General features: G+C 47.5%; 2 protein-coding genes across 2 annotated transcripts in view; one reads left to right on the forward strand and one right to left on the reverse strand.

The window, feature by feature from the left end:
- LOC126539538 (mitogen-activated protein kinase kinase kinase 1-like) overlaps positions 1–9851 on the reverse strand; it is a 108832-nt gene extending 98981 nt beyond the window's left edge. The window contains exon 1 of the mRNA XM_050186415.2: positions 9499–9851. The gene's annotated coding sequence lies outside the window, so the exon portion shown is untranslated. The remainder of the gene's footprint in view (positions 1–9498) is intronic.
- The window catches only part of LOC126539539 (phospholipid-transporting ATPase ABCA3-like), a 143470-nt gene that overhangs the window by 39174 nt on the left and 83338 nt on the right, over positions 1–20958 (forward strand). The gene's annotated exons all lie outside the window — the stretch shown is intronic.

A 20958-nucleotide genomic window follows, 5' to 3' on the forward strand; every position in this document is an offset into this window, starting at 1 on the left:
TGGCTAGTCTACACCCTGATTCCGTAATGCCTCCATGACTGCTGAGGTTTCGACTGAACCAAACGCTTTCTCGTAATCAATCAAAGCTATATATAAGGGTTGGTTATATTCCGCACATTTCTCTATCACCTGATTGATAGTGTGAATATGATCTATTGTTGAGTAGCCTTTACGGAATCCTGCCTGGTCCTTTGCTTGACAGAAGTCTAAGGTGTTCCTGATTCTATTTGCGATTACCTTAGTAAATAGTTTGTAGGCAACTGACAGTAAGCTGATCGCTCTATAATTTTTCAAGTCTTTGGCGTCCCCTTCCTTATGGATTAGGATTATGTTAGCGTTCTTCCAAGATTCCGGTACGCTCGAGGTCATGAGGCATTGCGTATACAGGGTGGCCAGTTTCTCTAGAACAATCTGCCCACCATCCTTCAACACTGACCTAATAATTAACAAAGGCTACCCAACGGGCATACGAAACTTCGAATTTTTGCACACCGTTAGTCACTATACGAAAGCAGACGACAAAAAAGACAGCATTGACAGTGCTGACATGTGCAGCGAAAAAGAAAAAAAAAGAAAAATTTACTGAAGATACTGTGTTTGGCTTTGCTTACGATGGATACTGAAATATTCATATAGTTCTTGTTTTCTTTTTCTCTTCGTTGTGCTTAAAATGGGACGTTTTATATTTAGTTTTGTTGTCCATACATACATGGAGTTAGTGGGGAGTTCCGCAACTGATGCGATTGAAGAGTGCTGGCTACACCTTCCTGTTGCTGTCGCTGTTCTTGTAGCGAAGGGTGACGCGAGTTGGAGTGGAGTGAAAATATGCTAGTGCTTCGACACGCCATCTTGTTTGACGTAAGCAGCTGTATTGCCTGAGCAAAGGCATCGGCCTGAGGCGTGGAAATTTTAATGGCTGCTTAGCCGAGGGCCAAGCTTATGCGGTACGCGAAATAGCAGCTCGTGTTTCGAGAATCGTGCGCCCCGAGACATTGAACTCCATGCACAGTGGCCTCTGTCGACGCCGTTGTCTGTTATGACGTGCTCCGACTACGCAGCTGCACAGGTCAAACTGAGTTACACTACGTGGTCGTTTCAACATAAAACGATAGTTCAAAACTTCTACGCCAGATAGTGAGCAGTGTCGAGACATATTTCCGATATATTCTGACACGTAGTTGCCGTTCTTTTCTTTTTTTTTGTCGCTACCGTAAATCAGTATGCCGAAAGAAATTTAACAGCGTATACGTGGCTTCAGTGATTCAACTTGTACCGATTTCGAAAGCGCACACCGTGAAGACAACTAGGCAGCATTTAAAAAAAAAATATTATTTACGGTACTCTTGGAGCTCTCAATAAGCACGCGCTTCAAACTTCACATCGGTGGAACCGAACTGATTACAGTACGACCAACTGCTCGTTTAAAAGCTCCGAGTTAGCCATATAGCGAAAATTAATTGTGGGATTTTACATGCCAAAACCGCGATTTGATAATGAAGCACGCCGTAGTGGGGGTCTCCGTAACGTGCACCTAAACCTAAGTACACGGGTGTTTTCTCATTTCGCCCCCATCGAAATGCGGCCGCCGTGGCCGGGATTCGATCCCGCGACCTCGTGCTTAGCAGCCCAACACCATAGCCACTAAGCAACCACGCCGGGTAAGCCATGTAGTGCTAACCTTTGAAAGTCTCCAATCTTGGTCACAGCATTGTCCCTTACATCGTGAACGTCTGGTGTAGAGTCGCGGTCACACAATTTTATGCACTCACTATACGTAGGGGCAGATGTGGCGCCACCACGCGTCGACGTGGTTACACTCTTCTTGAACATGACTCAGGCTAAAACACGGTAGTGGTTTAATTGTGCTAACCAAGCCGGAAAACGATAGCTTTCGTTAGCGACTTCACCCAGTTTGGATTGACGGCGAGCGGCGGCCGACGATCTCGCACGATTAAAAATAAAAAGAAAAAGAAAAACTGGAGAGCGCAACACCAGTACGGAGAGGGATAGACGATGGGAGACGGGACGCTGATTGGTCGGCGCACTGGTGAGGGTAACACGTGGCGTCGTTTTGCACTGTGGTTGGTAGCGAGACTGCCACTTCATGTGTCTGCTGCTGTGTCCATAAGGTTTCGCGATCCACGGATGGCACGGGGATATGCAGCAGCTTACGCAAGAAAGCTATCGCTGACTTTGACGATCATCTTCAATGGCTTTTGTCAGAAGCTTTTCTTTTTAATTAAGTAATCATTACAACTTTTGGCTATACCGCAACACATCTTGCATGCATAAAGCTGCGCTCAATGTAACAAGGGCTCACAAAAAAGGAAAGAAATGGAAAAAAAGAAAGAATGCTATAAACGTACGATTAAAACCGGCGTAAAGTGATTTCATGCAGACCATTTCACTTGAATTGAGCTACCCGCGTGTGGAACTGTTACCAACCCATATAACTGAGCTTCAGCGCAAGTGCTTTTTAACTCGTTATTGACGAGTGTTGCCTATAGGCAACAACTTAATAAAAAGACATATTTTCATGATGAGTTTCGATTTTGAGAACGGAGTCGCTGGCCAGATGTCTTCGGCTAACACTGAATGACTGGCAGCAAGCGCCACTTGGACTGAGGCACGGACAGGGGTCGAGAAAGAAGTTCGTGGGCGCGCGACTCGCTCTCTTCCTAAAGCACAGCGGGCCTCGGTTTGGTCTGGTGCCTGGTGCGATGGGAATCGGCCATGAATCGGGCAGCTGTACGCTGTAGTTGTATCACACCGGTAATGTGGCGGAAAAGTCAACGTGCACCTCTGTTTCGCATCCGACGAGAAGCGTCTGTGCTAGTTTCGCACGAGGTCATAGGTAGCTTGGGGCGAACCCCGATCGCTATCACTGTTTTCTGCCTAGTGTTGCCCACAGCCAACAATCCTATCGCTGAAAAATTTCCCGCAAAATATTAATTTTTTCATGCCGCTGAATACCCTTATTCTCGGTGTATCTTGCATCTGTCGGTGAAAGGTAAACGTTTCCCTGAGGCATTTTTACGTCTCGTCTTCGCTTTAGCTCCGATCTCGCAGGAACGGAGAAATAACTTTGCTTGTAATCCAGTCCGCCGAATTTGGTGAGGTTTGGTGTACTTAAAAGAGGAAAAAAAAAAAACAAAAAAAAAACACTTGAAATCTACCGGATGTACGCAGAAAATGTTTTACAAGGCGATTAGTTTTTTTTTTTTTTTTTTTTTTTCCTGATGTCGAAGACACGGCCCCATATCCCACTGTCTGGCATTTCCGTCCATAAATGGAAGGATGGATTTTAAGAGCATCTCGGAGGCCATGGTTTCAGGCAAGCAACATTTCGCGCTGCTTGCAGTACGCGCATACGATGCGCATACAACTCGCGCCGACAAAGTGCTCGAAATGTCTCACTCTATTGAGAGAGAGAGAGAGAGAGAGAGAGCAAGCGTTTCGCGAACCGCGTCATGTCTGCGGTTGAAAGCAAGCCCCCTAGCGACCGAAAAAAATTGAGCGCCGCGCGATAAAGAACTAACGGAGCGTCAATCTGCACTAGCGCTGCAGTCTGTGACGATTTGTATGATAGGCGGAGAAAAAAAAGCAACAGAAGGATTGAAGACGCGCGCTGCTAAGTCGGCAATTCGCGGTGTTCCGCAGGGAACGAGAGACCCGATAATTCACCCAACACACAGCGCGTTAATCAGCCTCCGCTGTGCCGAAACCCGTATCGGCTGCTACATGTAATTATTTGTACGAAGAGACGTCTCCATCATAATACTTTTTCACAAAGTGCCCGAACAGGCGCTACTGAGGTTTAACCCCGTAGCCCCTAGACACAGTTACACGTCGAGAAAAATTAGAACCTTTCTTCCTGGCCGTGAAGACTGCATTTGTAAAAAGAGAAAGGAAATGTTATGCGAGATAAAACCTAATATTTGCAGTTAATAATGACTAAGTAATTGCTTTTTGCTTATTGCGATAAAGGCTTGCCCTTAAGGCATAATTCTTGGAGCGTATATGTGTATTATATGTGTGCTGTGAGGCCTGTGTTGTGTATGAATTGAAGCAGTGTTTTGTGGAATCTGTTGTCATGTATCCAGCGGTCATAGCTGGTTGTCACACCGTAGCGGAGGCCGGTACTCGATCCAGGTTATGCGCCAATAGGTTATGCGCCAAGGTTCCACTAATTTGAGGTATTGCGAATTTCGAGGTATCCAACTCGGCATAGCATATGCGGTACGTTGGGCATTACATTGTTAAATCGAACTTTCGTAAACGTATGTCGACTTTGGTTGAACCGATTTATTTTGGCGCCACAAGGGGACGGAGGTTTTCCTCGCCTTTCTGCCTGCCTTTCTTTACCGTGGTTTTAAATTGAGAGCGCATATGTCCCAGCATTGCCCACAAGTTTCCATAAACGTGACCTGCAATCGTGGACCGGTGCCTAAGTCATTCCGCAGCTCAGCGCGAGGTCACGGGGTCGATCCCCGACCGCCGCCGCCGCCGCCCTCCGACTGAGGTGGAGTGCAAGAACGCTCATCATGAACCGTGCTTAGGGTGCCTGTTAAAGACGAAACTAATCCGGAGCTATCCGACACAGCGTTTGTCCGAGACCGAGTTTTGCTTTGGGACATTAAACGCCACGAATCAATAATGGGCGCATTCGACTCGCCCTGCACTTCGTGAACGATTGATCGCGCCAGATCGGTGCCAGTTCTTGCTCGCGCGGAACCGGCACCTCCTGCCCGAACGCTGCGCCACAACCTTTCCGACGAGTGCGGGAAATGCTGCGAACTCGTTCGGCACGACGCCTACACGGTGTGGAACGAATGGCGACGTGCGGGTGGAAGCCATGTGTTGAACTGCTGAAACGAATGGCGAAGTGGCGGCACCTCGTGGACCATGGCTCAGAAGGCGCACGCGAATCGAATGGGCCTTTCATTGACGCAAACGTGTAGCCATAAAATGCGATGAGTCGATTTCCGTTAGTTACAACTATATGAAGAAACCCGACAATGACACCGGATAAAGCTCAGGAAAAAAGAAATCATAATAACTGTTAAGTTTAATTGAACCGTACGACTATTAAGGAAAGGAACAGGAAGTGAACTAAAAGACAACTTGCCGTAGGGTGGGAGCCGAGGCCACGTACTTTCCATGCCGCACTACGCATACCGCGCTTTCACGAGCCTCGCCGTCTTCGTCGGCTAGCTGTCGTCTGCACGATTCCTATTCTCTGGCTTATAGTATTGTTCTTTTAGAGACGTTGACATTTTTTAAAGCTATAATACATTTTCATTGAGCATAGCTGGCTCCCCGGACACTCTTTAGTTACAGCGAAAGTAGCATTAACATGCCGCCAGTCCGAACTATTAAAGTACAATATGCTAGAAGATGATGATGATAAAAAATAAAACAAGTGATTTCGAAACAAGGTGCTTAGTGAGCGCGATCGCAACCGGTATATCACTAGCTTGACGCGAGGCAGTGGCGGCCGATATTTCAACGGAATCAAATTCAGACGCGGAAAGCACGCTCCGAGTTCTCTCGACATTTAACGCATCTTTGACTGCACAGCGGATTTGTGTACACGTAGTTTTGCACGACGCTATATTATATGTGTGTGTGTGTGTGTGTGTGTGTGTGTGTGTGTGTGTGTGTGTGTGTGTGTGTGTGTGTGTGTGTGTGTGTGTGTGTGTGTGTGTGTGTGTGTGTGTGTACGTTGCATTGCCCGCAACCAAAAGACAGACAGATGTGTGTAACACATGAAGAATGGAGATATCTGTCCATCCTTAATGCAAGACAACAGTACGCCACTCCCGGAACACACGCACACATGTGCACACGACAGCATCGAACAGAAACATACGTGTTTGGGTGAAAAAGTGGGTCCTGGGCTAAAAGCTATAGTTGTTTAGCTTGTGGCCCAAAGTGACCATTCGGTGTTTTTACTGGCAAAATAATTTTTGAATTGATTTTTCTGACTGTGTGTGTGTATGAGAGAGAGAGAGAGAGAGAGAGAGATGCTAAAGCGCTGAGCTTTTCTCTTATAATAAATCCTCTCGCAAACAACTAGCCCCTACACGACATCATTAATCTCAAAGGGCATGATAGGCGGACTACGCTGGAATCTATTGTCACATTGCAGACCGCAAGTCAAAACGGAACCCGGATCCACAGCAAATTGGAGACGCACATATGATTAATCAGATCGTAAGGCATTAGGCAGGTGTGATCAATCATTAGCTAGCATTTGATTGACGCAATCAGTGAGAATCATTGGACTGCACAGTTTTGGCTCGACGCTGTTCCTTTCGTACGTCTGATACTTTTGAACTCATAGCAGGTTCGAAACACGCCATCGCTATGGTCGTCATGCTTCAACGTCCCTGCACGCTGATTGGCCCAGTCCATGACGTTTTGATGATTGTCACGTAAAGAGCCGGTGTAGAAAATAATAATAATAAGAAAGAGAAATGCGAAGAAAACGAAAGACTGAAATGCAATATTTTTTCTTTATTCAATTTTTCGCTACGCTCCATCTGGACGGTTCCGACAAAACTGTTAAAACTAATTCAGAAGTGTAAAAAAATAATAAAAAAGAAACGTTCTAAAAGGGAATCGTAAGCAATAATAAATAAACATTTCCAACGAGGGCTTTCTTTTTTGTTGCGGCATTTGCCATTTCGGCTACTTCAGCAGACGACAGGTGAAAACGCAACAAACTGGAAGTTTAGGCTAGTCGCTCACCGCCAGCGCGGTTGTAGGCACATGATCTGTGTGGGCTACGGAGCCCTAATTTCTAACCAGAGTTTCACAACTGTAGTTGATGACAACGTGAAGTTTCCTTCAACAGTTACTGGACAAGACTCCGGTGCTCGCCTCCAAGGGAGTTGCTGTATGCCGGTTCAGCCGGCATGAGATTGGTGGGTGTATGCGTTTGCCGGAACTTCGTCTTTCTGGCTTCAAACGACTCTTTGACTTTGAAAACTTGTCATTTTCAAAAAGAAAAGAATATTGCGTCATAAACGCGACGATTCACAATGATTACGCGGGTGCTCATCTGGGGGTCTTATTGCTTTCATGCGTTTAGAAAAAAAAATATATACAGCGCAATAAAATAATGCCACAAGAACGAAAATTAGATGGTACCATGTACCATCCCTACGGTAGTTGGTAGTATTAGTTCGTGGTAGTTGCTAGCACGGCGTTTTGATCGAGCGGCCTCGATAGTAGTTGCGCGATCGGAGCGCGAAGGGTTACCTCTAACGATCTTTGCGTGCAACTCTATGGGTGACCAACTAGAGCGCACAGGTGTCCAACTCGAAAGGGAATTTGCATAAATGCGCCAACCATTACGCTCGCTCACTTCCGTGACGTCACGCAGCGCTCCAACAACGCGCCTTGCAGGGCCTCAATAAAGTATTTCAGCCAACCAACCAACGGAATGGGCGTGACATGTTTTGTGACGTGGCGCCACGGTGGGCCGGAGCAGTGCGGCTTTGGAGGCGGGGCCTGTATGCATCCACTGCACATTTGCCCAATCTGTGCGCGCGGGAAACCAAATCAAATCTTTGTAGTCGGCGCACGCGCTTTTCCAACTCGTCATTGCGCTGGTTTCTATTTTTTATTGTCTTTTCTGTGATCTGTAAACTCAACGGCAACTTATCCGAACAGATTCACACAAGCAAAGCATGCTCGAAAATGCCTTTCACGAAAATAAAAATGCGTCGCGTCTTGGTGGGACTACGTCCCTTTGAGGAAGTGCAATTTTCTGTCGCTGGCAGCGAGTGAAGTCTTGTACGACCGCACTACCTTCCCCAACCGAAAGTTTAAAAAAAAGAAAGAAAGAAAAAACTTTACTTAAAGCCATACAGTCTCAATCATAACGAGATACCACTCTGCGCGCATGGTTTAACCAACAAATGGTCCCAGGCGCACGGGTACGACAGAGGTGCTACCGTGAAAATTCCATTAGACCAAACGACATTCGCTTCCTCCACCGGGGCGAAACAATCCCGTGTTTCGGTCCAAGTCTTCAAAGTGCGCAGTAAATACCGTTCGGAACGCAACCAGCCAGGAAGAGCGAAAGCCTTTGAACCTGACTCCCGGGCCCCGACTGGTTCGATTGAGAACTAGCAGACAATTATACGTATTTTATCGCTCAACTGTGAAACAAAGGAATATATGAGACATGTAGGAGACAAAGTGACTGCGTAACAAAAAAGAAAACGAAAAGTAAAAGGGTTCATTCTCTAGCGCAAGACCGGCACATTGTGCTGAGAGTAACAGGCATCATACCACACTTTAAGTGTCGCAAGCGAGAAAAAAATGTCGCACGGTTTGTACCTAAACTATACTCGCAACGCTGCTTAAGACAGGAGCGATGAATACCTTCGGCGAACAAACCACATATTTATCGCCGTCCGCCTTTACGGCGAAACGCTCTGGAACGGCGAATCTTTAAATCCCGAGATCATGGTCAGGACTGTACACGTGGTGTTCGTAAACACAGCTGAGCACATCCGAAAGTCCAGTACGTACGTTGAAAGAATAACAAAAAAAAAACGAGTTCATTCCAGCAAGAAACCAAAATGCGCAGCTCGTAGTTCTACTTTCTTTCTGCAAGACCTCCATCCTCAATCTCTCTGCCGATCAAAGCTGCTTGTTTTGGTTCTTTTGTTGTCTTTCTCGATTTTGTAAACGCCAAGCCCGAGGCGCCCTGCCAACGCGAGGCAGCAGCAGCAGCAGTCGCCGCGCTCGCTCGCTCCTACGCGCAGGTCGGCTGGCTAGGTGTCGTGGCTAGAGCAGACGCGCCGGCTGCGAAAACCAGCGCGCAAAACAACACAAAAGCACAAAACGATCCCGGGCAAAACAGCGCCGCAACGGAGCGAGCCAGCAGGCCTCTCTGCTGCGCGCGCGCGCCACAAACACACTCGCTCGAATTTCACGCTCCGATCGCTCTCCGATCGCTTCATGGCATCCCTCTCGTTTTTGTGTGTCTGTGTGTGCGCGTGCAAACGGGCCCGCGCACGCGTGTGTATGTATGTATGTATGCATGTATGCCGGGGCGGTGTCTCCAGACAGCGCGCGATTGCGGGTTGACAGCTCGAGAAAAGAGCGGGGAGAGCCAGCACCACAAACCCTCCGAACCGGCTGGGCTCAGCTCTTCGAGCTGCCGTGTCTACCGCAAGCAGCACGGCATCGAGACGGCGTGCCTCGTACTCGCCCGGAGGATCCGACTCCGCGCTAAGCCTAATACATCGCACCGTTCCCCGCCGCTGCCACAGTGGGGGGGTAAAACAGCAGTGGAGCGGCGCAACGGCCTCCACTCGTCCGAGCGCGGGCGAAATCCTCGCCGATCCCGCCGACGACGCAACGACGAGAACGGCCATGTCGCGCGGGAGATCAGAAACACGCGCCGCCTACGGGCGCAGAGGCGTGGAAATGTAGGAAAAGACGAAGGTTGTGCGGAAACTTTGCTCCGCAACTCACCCATAAACTCGGGGAGATCACATCGTTCCGGGCCCGCTTCGTAGTCCACAGCAGCGACGGCGACGAGCGCTGTCGCACATTAAACCGGCCGCGGAGTCTGCAGCCGTCGCAGGCGAAGCCAACGCACGCACGGCAGCGGTGCTGCTGCCAGCGTCTGTGGCGGCGGAGGTCGGGAACGGAGCGCACGCACACACACACACGCACGCACAATCACGCACGCACAAACGCCGAGTTACCGCTCAAGGAGATGCGCGCTCGCGTTTCCCTCCCGGAAGGACTCGCGTAAAGTTAGGCTGACCGCGCAACACACGACTCGCCGGGAACAAATCTCGCCGTAATCGCAGTACGTTGTGTCGGTTTCTCCGCTGTCGGCGACGGAAGCACACGGAGGCAGGCAGACCCGACAGAGAGACCCAGCATTTTTCTCTCTCATGCGTGTAGTACCCGAAGCCGCCGCTAGGCGTCCGCCGGGTATTCTCTCTTCAGGGGGGAACTTTCCCCCATGCAGCCAGTGCTCCGGCCTAAGCTATACGGAACCGAAACTTGTTACGCCGCCGCGCCTTTTTTAAATTACTCTGGATGTTCTCGTACGAAATCTTTAGTGAAATGTTGCCGAAATGCTCCTCATAACAGTGCTTACAGCCACGCAAAGTGACAGCCAATATGCATCCCCGCTTTTTTACTCCTTAAATAAATGAAACATTTATGACTACACCGATAAACGCTGCAGCGATCAGAAACTTTGCATAGAGAGAATTTGGCAACGTCGAGCGTGTAGGTTAAACCATATACATCTTTGTTCCAGAACTGTGTCTAGCTATTGGATATGGTTATATATATATACTAACTAATCATGGCGCTTTGCACTGGAAGCTTCCATAGTGATATATGAGACACTTACAGTAAGTAACCTGATATGCCTGCCCCTCGCTCAATTCCCAAAATACACCGCGACTCATCATTTACATATATTCTTCTCTGTATATACAGGGTGTTTCACGTAACTTGAGCCGAACATTAAATATATCCAAATGTGACGTAGCTGGACAGAGCCAAGGTAATGTTGTTTGCCGTTGCTTGGAGATACTCAGATTATTTTTTGCAAGCCACTTAAATACATAATTCGTCTTAAATAGTTAACCAACTACTCAAATATTACAGTTAGATGAAAAATATAAATGAGTAAATTGTATAGCAACAGGAAAAACCCCCGATACATCTTCCTGTTGCTTAATCCATGCTACAAAAAAGTGTTTTTCTGATCATGAAGGAAGCCCGCGAATGCACGTAAAATTGCCGTGCGACTGACCGCTCCAGGTTCTCGAGACGTTTAGAGTATTGGTGAAAAAAAGCAGTAAAGTGATTGATAGAACCAGAGTCGTTACAGGCATAGGTACAATATAGAGATATATGTTTTTAATTATTATAGTGAAATATTTAAGAGGCATAGGCAAAATGCTTAACTGCTGCGTATTTATATAATACCTGATTAGCTCAAGCAGGCTATTTGTCGCAGTTCCATTTCAAAAGTGATGTCAGTAAAGGTAAACATCATCATCATCATCGTTATGCTGGGGCTGCCCTTTCCCTCTATCTTTCTCTCCTTTTTTTTCCTTTTTCCCTCTAATTAGTCAGCTTTGCCAGGCATTTCAATTTCCAGAAAAACGACATACAACAGTAGTTAACCTAAGGATTCAGTTCAAGCTCCACCCGCAAAGCCTCATTGCACCCGCTTTCTGTAGGCTCCGATAGGGCGGCATCTCTATATCGCTCTAAAGCGTAATTTGTAGTTTGTAGCGTGTAATTTATAGTTTGTAGCCGACACGACATCACGAAAGTGAGTTCGCATCATTGGCTGGCGCTTCTATACAAATTATTTTTGAGTTCGACAGTACGGTGACCCTTCAACACTTTCGGTGTGAATGTTCTCGCTGCACTGTTCAGACGCGACCGCTCGCGTTGATCACAGACCTCCACTGTCGGAAACAGATCGCTTTAAGATGCCGGCCTATAAGCCATCCCAACAGAGGACAACGAAGGCACTGATAGGATTCTTATTAACGTCAAACCTTCAAAAACAGCTGTAGCATGGTGTTCATTTTCTTCACGTGGTCCTTGTGCTGTAGTATACAGTGCGTGGTGATCGATTGTCACTTTTCTGTCTCTGTCTCTCCTGTATATCTAACCACCTCTTCCCCATGCCCCAATGTAGTGTAGCAAACTGTATTTGCTGTTCTGGTTAACCTCCCTGTCACCTATAAGGTCCCGTTGCTGTTCCTCAATTTGAATGGCCCGCGCCATAACGAACGAATTGGCGTAATATCCACGTGACCTCCCTTTCTGCCTCCTCCTATGAATCGGCCAGTGCTGACGTCGCATGACAGGTACGATGTAGTCTACAATACATGGCGACACTCCGATTTATCAATTTCGTCATTTTCTAGCTTTCAAAAGTTCTGTTCTCTATAGGAACAAAATAGTTATTACGGAAGTCTAATATTTTGACCTAGTTCGACTTAACATTTTCCTTTATAGTGTCCCTTTAGGTTGTGACCGACTATAATGTTTGTCTTAAGTGTGCGATTAAAGAAATACAACCTGCCTCCATGCATCTAACGTGTACGCTAGTTTCCCCGCGGAGCAAGTACTAATGTGGCGGCAGCCATAACGAGACACTTACCGCGTCGGCCTTAACTCTCTTCGGTTGCTGGCGCTTGCCGCTGCTGGTGGCCGGGTCTTCGAAGCCGACGTGCTCTGTTGAAAAAGTGTTCGCGCCGTGAACCCAACCAAGGACGAGCTAAGCCTGCGAATTTACGGCAGCACCGTAAAGGCGGCGACGAAGGAGGGAACCGTCACCGACTTCGTGGCGAACGCGACTCGAATGCCCGAGTGCGTCGATTTTGCCACGCGTGCTCTAGCGATCGCAGGCATTCTGTACCTTCGGAGTAGTGCGTGTTGCTGCACAAACAAGGATCACACCGAGTGTAAATGTCATTGTCTCGCGTCTGCGACGCTAATTGGCCTCAGCGATTTCGTGATTTACCGAGAACGCGACTGTCGTCGGTCTCGTGCGTCGGTAGAGAACGCATCGTGAGATGGCAGCTGCAACCACTGCTGGCCACCGTGTATAGAGGCGACGTCGTCAAATAAAAGACGTTTGTAAACAAAGAGGTCGCTGCGAGCCGTAGGTGGCGAGTGGCTGTTATGCTGTCGAATGAGATATAGTTGGTGCTGGATTTGTGACGCATACTTCCAGCGCAAGATCGATCGGGACACAAGCAGCATAGACGCGGTCGATCGGGACACAAGCAGCATAGACGCGGATGCCACAAACGCTGGAACCGTATACAACACACTTACTAAACCTCGCAAAGCCCAAACAACATTTCTAGTTTAACAAAGTTAACTAGCCATTTCTGGCCATGAAGAGTACATTCACAGACCTGCGAGCCCTCCCGAATTTTTCGTAAAGTTTGCTAATTTGGGCTCGTTTTGCGATTTTGCCAAAAATAAATTCTGTCTGTGGACAACCTTCGCACATCGGTCTCCGAACTTTCTGGTGGGAGTCCTCCGATGTTGAAAGGACGCAAGAGCAGGTAAGGCGGTACAAAGAACTTCCTTAAACAGGCAATATCATCAGCTGCAAAGTCGCTAAGAACGGTCATTGCGTTCTGAAAACAGTGTTACTGGTAAATTTTCTGCAGTTCCAAGTTTGCTGCTGCATATGAGGTGAGTCTAAACGTAAACCATCGTTAATAAAGCGCGCATATATCTCATAAAAGGCGTGTGTTGTGGGTAAGCCTTGAAAGGAAGTGCACATGCTCTTCACCCATCGCGCTCCTCCCCCTTCGTGTCGTGTCCAGAAAATATTTTTATAAATTTTTGAAGGTTACAAGTAGGCAGGCATGCATACGTACAAAAAAAAAATAATAATAAAGAACAAAACAAGGACACTGCACCTAATTTGCTTATGTTTATTGTCAATACTCTCAAATCCGTCTGCCGCTACCCGATCTCCATTAACGGTGTCATAATACCTTATGTCTCCCACCACAGATTCTTGGGCATTATCATCGACCGCGGTTTGTCATGGTCGAGGCATGTTAATATGTTGAAGCAAAAACTTAATCTGTTTTGCAATGTTCTTCGCTTCGCAGCAGGCATGAAATGGGGCCCCACGGAAGGCTCATTACTAAGACTTTATCAGTCTCTTTTCGTAGGCTACATTCGATACAGCCTTTCGATACTCTCAAACTTGAGCATTTCCTGCTTACGGACATTAGAGAGCGTTCAAGCGCAGGCACTCAAAATATGCCTCGGGTTGCCACGGCGTGCTTCCAACAAAGGCACAATTGAGGAAGCCCGCGTATGCCCGTTATCGATATACCTGTCCCACGAACCACTTCGTGTATACCTACGCTTACTGACACGACACCATTGCCATCCATTGACGTCGGTTCTACATGAGCGGCCGGACAGCAGTTTCACAAGTGCACTCCGCTGCCATCTACCCTACATAACATCAGGCTATGCCCTTCCATATCACCCTGTCAAACCACCGTGGGTGATGGTTCAACTTTCCGTATGCGTACATGTCCCCGGCATACTAAAGAAATCATTGGTTCCCGTCAGTGGACTACAACAACTTGCTCTCGCGTACATCTGGTCAGAATACCAGACATATGTTCATGTTTACAAAGACGGCTCCGCGTCACCAAAGGCATCCACAGCAGCTGTGGTGATACCGGCCCAACAGATGACTCGAAGTTTCATACTAGACCATAATTCTACATCAACCGCTGCAGAGCTTGTGGCTATTCGGGAAGCGATTCGCCACATCTGCGGGGAAAGACCTCAAGAGTGGTGCATTTTCACGGACTCAAAACCCGCGCTGCAAATTTTGCGATGCTTCCTGCGCCACACCGCATATCAGGTTCTGGCACTGCAGATCACCGAGCTACTTTCATGCGCTCAAGAAAAACACCACCGCATAGTGTTCCAATGGATCCCGGGACACTGTGGGCTCAACGGTAATGAGATGGCCGATGCTGCAGCAAGGCGCGCCCTCGGCAATGGCCTGCGAACTGTAGTACCATTCTCCAGACCGGACATCACATGCCTCCTGTCGGAATTAATGAGGAGTGCGACGAGAAGATACTGGGCCCAGCCAGACGCTCGTCACGTCCGCCTTAAAAGGCTGGATCCCGATATGAAATTTCCTATTCTGCGTGGAATTCCTCGCCCTCATACATGCCTGATACACAGACTGCGATTAGGCGTCGCCTTCACGCGCAAATATTTGCACATTATTGGACGGACAGACTCCCCGGACTGTTCAGTGTGAGGCGCTGTAGGGACTATAGAACATGTGCTCGTGGTGTGCCCTAAGTATGCGCGCGAAAGACTGACAATGGCAGATACCTTGAGACATTTACACAATGGACCACTGTCGGAGGACCTCTTGCTAGGCGCATGGCCACAGAGTTGGCAGACGACAGAGACAATGCGTGCTCTTTCACGTTTCCTAGGTGACACGGACCTGCATGGACTCACGCCTGTGATACCAGTTGTGTAATGTGTCCTTCACCTCGTTCCTCCCATTATCATCCCCCACTGTGAACCTTTTCTTCCCCTCTTCCCCTTCCCTTACGTAGAGTAGCAAGCCAGATGCTCCATTATCCGGCCGACCTCTCTACATTTTCCAGTCATTAAAATACTTCTTCTCTCAAGACCCATATATAGGGTGTTACAGAGAGGAGTGGGGTGACACGATATGGTTGTGGCACACTTTCCTACAGTGGGTACTGTCGGTGATGGCCGCGGTGGAGGCTGGGATGTGGTTCTATTGTGTAGTGGTGTGCGGGTTGAAGGAGTTAGGCACTGGAGCGGCAACAAGGCACTCCAACATCGAAGTGGTGGTCAACGCACGACGAAATGTAAGAGGGCACAAGTACAAATTGTTCCTTAAGATCCGGGTTAATGTAACAAATATTATTAAAAATACATAGGCGGGCATTCTTGCGCCACAAAGAGAGGTCCTGAGATAAATCGACGGTTGATTTCATGGATGAGACACCAGCGCGACGAGAATAATTGGACAAAATGAAAAAGGCGCCGCGGTTCTGAATGGACTCGAAAATGTTCTTTAGGGAAGCGTGCCAGGAATCCTATATGGAATATGCATATTCTGGTTTAGGTCTTATTAGTGCTTTGTATAAAGATAGCTTCATCAGGACGGTGACTGATGAAGTTGCGTCGTAAGAAACCCAGAATGCGATTACCTTTGTTTGGGATGAACATCACATGTAACTGGCATGAAATGCTTTGAGAAGGTATACTACTGGGTTAGGGTTATTTGAATTGGACGTGAGCTACGCATGTTCTTGCACTTAATAACGTTGAGTTTCATTAGGCGATTGGAGCACCAAGAAGAAATGTTATCCAGATCTTTTTGCCATATTACATTGTCAGATGCTATGTCAATGTGATGTTAATGTTATTGGCATGTTATTTTACTTAAAACTTAATTAGTATAGTAACTGCGAAAGTCCTGATTGGTTTACTGAGCTGTCCACAAACGGGAAGGGGGGGGGGGGCATTTCAGTGCAGCATGTCGAAATGCTACTGTAAAAATTGCGTTAATGTTCCCGTTCTTATAGGAACAATAAATCAAAACGACAAATCAATTTGAACTAGTAAATGATTCCCTGAAAACTCTGTTGTCGTTAATTTCAGGATAATAGGTCGATTACTCGAGGAGAAAGTGAAGCTTAGTGTTTCATATTTTTGAATTTCGCGCCGAAACCCCTACGCTGGTACGTCAGTGTGCCGTCACGTATTTCAAGGTATCTTTTCGCATTTGGGCCGCGTTGTCTAAGTAAAGGTTGGCGAAACTGGTCGGTCTTTGGCTCCTTTAGAACACAATTTAGTCGATCGTTACCGCTAAGGAATTAACTCGGACCCCAGCAGACGCTATGAAAATCTGCGAGCTGGTGCGAGAACTCAAAGGCGGCGGCGCCACTCGCATTTTGTTTTTCGTTTTTTTTTTCTGGCTTACCAAGCGTATTATCGTGGTAAGTGTGTGTGTGTGTGTGTGTGTGTGTGTGTGTGTGTGTGTGTGTGTGTGTGTGTGTGTGTGTGTGTGTGTGTGTGTGTGTGTGTGTGTGTGTGTTAGGGTACTTTACTGAGTGATACAGAAGCAACGACGTTTCTCTTTAGTATACCGGAGGTATCAAAATCGGCTTATCAAAAACTGATACATTGGGCTTTGCGGGGATAACCCCGCAACTAAAGTTGTTAAAGTATTATTTGAAAACTGTTTTCGAGGATCTGTCACATTGCAAGCGAAATCGAACGCCGTAGTTCATATGTTGCGCCGATGCGGCCTATTCAAATTCTAAGAATTTTTCTAAGATAATCCCTGGACCGATTTTAATGAATTTTGTTGCATTTGAGAGAGAACGTTAAAGTATAGTGACTGTTGGGAGCGGAACTTCGATTTGGTACCTGCATTTTGTTCGAAGATTTTTAAAGAATTCGAAAGTTCGAAAAAAATAGTCGCACGAAGTTCACAAATTAATAGCTCTGCATGAAGAGCAGATATCTCTCTTCTGTAAAGGGCATGTATTAGAACATTCAAAGCGGACAAATTTGATATGTGAATTTATATCTTACGTGAATTTGTTACGTTGTGTACAAGGGTTCTGCGAAAGCTGTATTTCCATATTAGTGATCTTTTTCAGATTCAGGTGTAAGATATCAATTTTGTCCGCTTTAGATGTATACTATTAGATGCGATTCACAGAATTGTGATATCGTTTTTTCTTGGTGAGTTACAAAGACGAGACGTTCATTTGAGGGATCGCCAGCCGTTTGTGCGCAGGCGCGAGTAAGAGCGGGCGCGAGAGAGAAAATCTGGGCGCCTCTGCTCCTTGAATATGTGACTCTGCCTAGGTACTACAGAGGTGCCTAGGTACTACGCGCGTTGTATTCGTTTGTCTCTAGGCGTGCCGGCATTGCGTAGCGGGGTCGAGTTAGTTTACGCTCGGCGCTGGCTGCCGGCGCTGTAAAATAGGTGAAGCAGCGGGCACTGACGCCCGATTCGGCGAACACTGTGTCAGACAGACTGTCTCGCGCCTGCGGCGCTCGTGCTAAGTCAGTCGTGGCGAATCATAGCTTTCTCGCGCCTTATGGCAATGTACTTTGTAAATCACAGATGTTTCTCTGGGAGCAGTAGCGACTACAGTAGAGCCCGGGCCGCATATCTTGAAAAAAGTCGCGGGGCGCGGTATAGTACTGAACTTAGCGTCATAAGTTGGCAGCTGGACATAATTATAGTTATTCAATCGTTATTTTTTACTAATTGTAACAACGCGTCATTATTTCGCATTATTGGCGGCGCCTCCAGGACACCAAAGCGGCAACGGGGACACAAAAGCTAGAATCCGAACTGGTCCGGGAGTTGGAGCTCGCCGAGGCCTGCGCGTGCCAGGAGTGTGTAAGATCGCTGTCGGCTATCGCGGGCAGCCAGATTTTTTTCCGCGAACACCCCCTTGGAACGCTTCGGCCTCCCCGGCTCCAACCCACGGGCCGCTCTGCTTCCAGCTTTGATCCCCACGCTACCCCTTGGGTGCCATGGAGATCCTGCGCCGCCTGCTTTTATCATAACCTCAGGTGCTCTCCTGAGGCCTCCGTTTACCGGTTATATGTGCCCTCCTGGAGCAATGCTTGTAAACAATTCTAATCTATCGGGGCGACGAGAAAAATGACCCGCTACTTATACAACACCAGTCAGAACATTGGCCCTTCAGACACAGCGATCACCAAATGAGGCGTCCGCACCCACTGCCTCACCGCGCGGGCAGCCAGCGGCGCCGGCATGTCTGGGGACAAACGAATACAACACGCGCTACGAAACCTTCTCCTTAGTCCCTAGACAAAAGCCCCCAGGTTTTCTCTCTCGCGCCCGCTCTTACTCGCGCCTGCGCACAAACGGCTGGCGATCCCTGAAATGAACGTCTCGTTTCTTGTAAACTTCATAGTTTCGTTATCTGAAAACTCTCGATTATTGCCAATTTTTAATAAAAAAATTGCGACCCAAATCAAGAATGCGAAACTAAAAGCCACAAAATTTTATGTGTTCCTTTTAAATGCAAGAAACCTCGTCAAATTTGGTGCAGTGGTTGCCGAGAAAAACGAATTCTCCTTTTACGTGCATTTAGATAGGAGCACCCGGGCTAAACCTTGCTCTTAACCCCAGCGCTTCTACATCAGTGTGACGTCACGGATTTCGACGTATGACCCCCCCCCCACCCTCCTCCCCGTGTTTATGCGACTGTTGCGCAGTAAGAGTTCTTGAAACTTTCTAAATTCAGTCCTCGGCTCGTTTACAATGCAATGTAAACCATCTTTGCTGACAAGAAAAAAAAAAAAAAAAAACAAGAAGAAAAGAAATCAGCGAGGCTCGAGCAGGCGTCACGGCGAGCTGCTGCGGGAACTTCAAGGCCGCGTCGCCACCTGTCTCTCGTTCATGCGTCTTTTACCGAGAGTAGAAGGTGGCGTTTTCTTTTTTTTTTTTTGTTATGGAAGGATACACTATTGCAGCGGTATTATTTATTTATTTATTTATTTAGATACCCTTCGAATCCCGAGGGGCATTACTAGGAGGTAGGGGGATTTGAAAAACAACAAATATATCATAGAACACTGCGAATAAATGTTCATACAGAAAGAGAAAAAGAAAATCACAGTTGGTGAGCGCCAACACAAGATAGAACATCGGCTGAGAAAGCGCACAGTGTAAAATATGAACATCCATATAGTAAGGAAGACGGATTATGCTAGATTTGAACCCGAATGTTCTCTCGAAGCAAGAGCCATGACTCACAATAGGTGTTCCAACGAGCGAGCCTCGACACCGGCAAAGCAATCCGACCCGACTGATCCGACTTTGTCGCGTTCACGTAAACGCCGGTACTAAAACGTAGCCGCGATGACTCAGCATTCTGGGTTCTTTTTCCTCGCACCCCAATCATCCCATCCCCTCTTATAAAAAAAAAAAAAGAATTTCTGGCAGTAGCGATGTCCTTGGGAGGATTTTGCGCCCTACCTTTCAACGCTGTTCTCGCTGACCTATCGCTGCGCTCGCCAGGAGGTAGAGCGAGTTGTGCGGAGAAGTGTTCCTCCTTGTCAGAGCTGTCGTTCGCGGAAGGTCGTGGTGCGCTTTCGAGAGCCTGAAACAATTGAAGGTAGACCTTGGCAGCCGTGACGCTACACGGCGGAAAAATGCGAGAGACGGTCCAGTACCCCACCTCCCCTTCTGTGAAAGGGCATAGCCGGCCGTCTACCGGCTTAAGAAGTGACGCGCTCTCCCGCGTGAATCCACATTTCGCACCGTAAACAGGGCAACTGTGATAAAGGTATACAGTTTCACGATTTTATGATTGGCACTCCACAACGCAAATAACCTAAAGATCCGCGCGGGGCCTGTTGCCCCCCCCCCCCCCCTTTTTTTTTTTCTTTCTTGTTGTTCTGTTTTGTTTTCATTTTTCGATACGTCAGAAAGTACTACCCGTCGATGTAAAATTTTCAGGAGCGATGTTACGCTTAAATGTAGATGCAACGGGACGCGAGTCCGAGCCCCAAATTTCCTTTCAAACGTAATGATCGATCATTACAATATAAGAGTTACCTTGCGTATATGCATACTCCGAAAGGACAGCCACTTATGTGTCCGCGGTCATTTTTTTAGCCAATAATCCGCAATTATACCACGTCTCCACGTTAGGAAGCCAGCTTGTGCAGCGGTGCAGTAGAGCTGACGCTGCGGTGCTGTGCAACACGGGCGGCGTGGGAACCATCGCCGTACGAGCAGCCACCCAAGCAACCTTGGCCAACTGCCGCTGCTTGGCCGATCGTCGGGAAATGATCGTCAAACGACTATATTGGCCAGCGAAGGTTGGCGAGAGGTCGGTATGACAACGGCCGCCGCCTTTACCGGCGGGCAGTCGGCAGAGGGCGTCTTGCCAACCTCTCTGTCAGACTGACTCCCGACCCGCCAGTTGGTCGCCGGCTCGGTACGATGGCAACGCGTCGGACCAACGCCCGAGGCCGATGAGTAGCATAATTTAATTTTTATATCAATTCCTGTCTGTCGGTCTATACTTATAAAATTCTCACTAGGGAAATTTGTTATAGGTGAAGGTAATACATTGTTATGCTTACAGAATTTATACTTTTCGTGACTATTACATATATACACAGCTGCATTATAGCGCAATGCGTTCAGAAACAGCGATATATGTGTGTGGGACCGTTTTCTGAAGCAATATGAAACTCGTCGTACGCGTAAATATGTGAATTAACCTGCCATGCTTCTTTAAGGGAAATTCTCGGGATGCTTGCAAGGATTAATTCTGTAAACATGCGGAATTTCACGTGGGCTGTGGTATATATTATGAA

This window comes from Dermacentor andersoni, chromosome 11 (genome assembly GCF_023375885.2).
Source record: "Dermacentor andersoni chromosome 11, qqDerAnde1_hic_scaffold, whole genome shotgun sequence".
NCBI lineage: Eukaryota > Metazoa > Arthropoda > Arachnida > Ixodida > Ixodidae > Dermacentor > Dermacentor andersoni.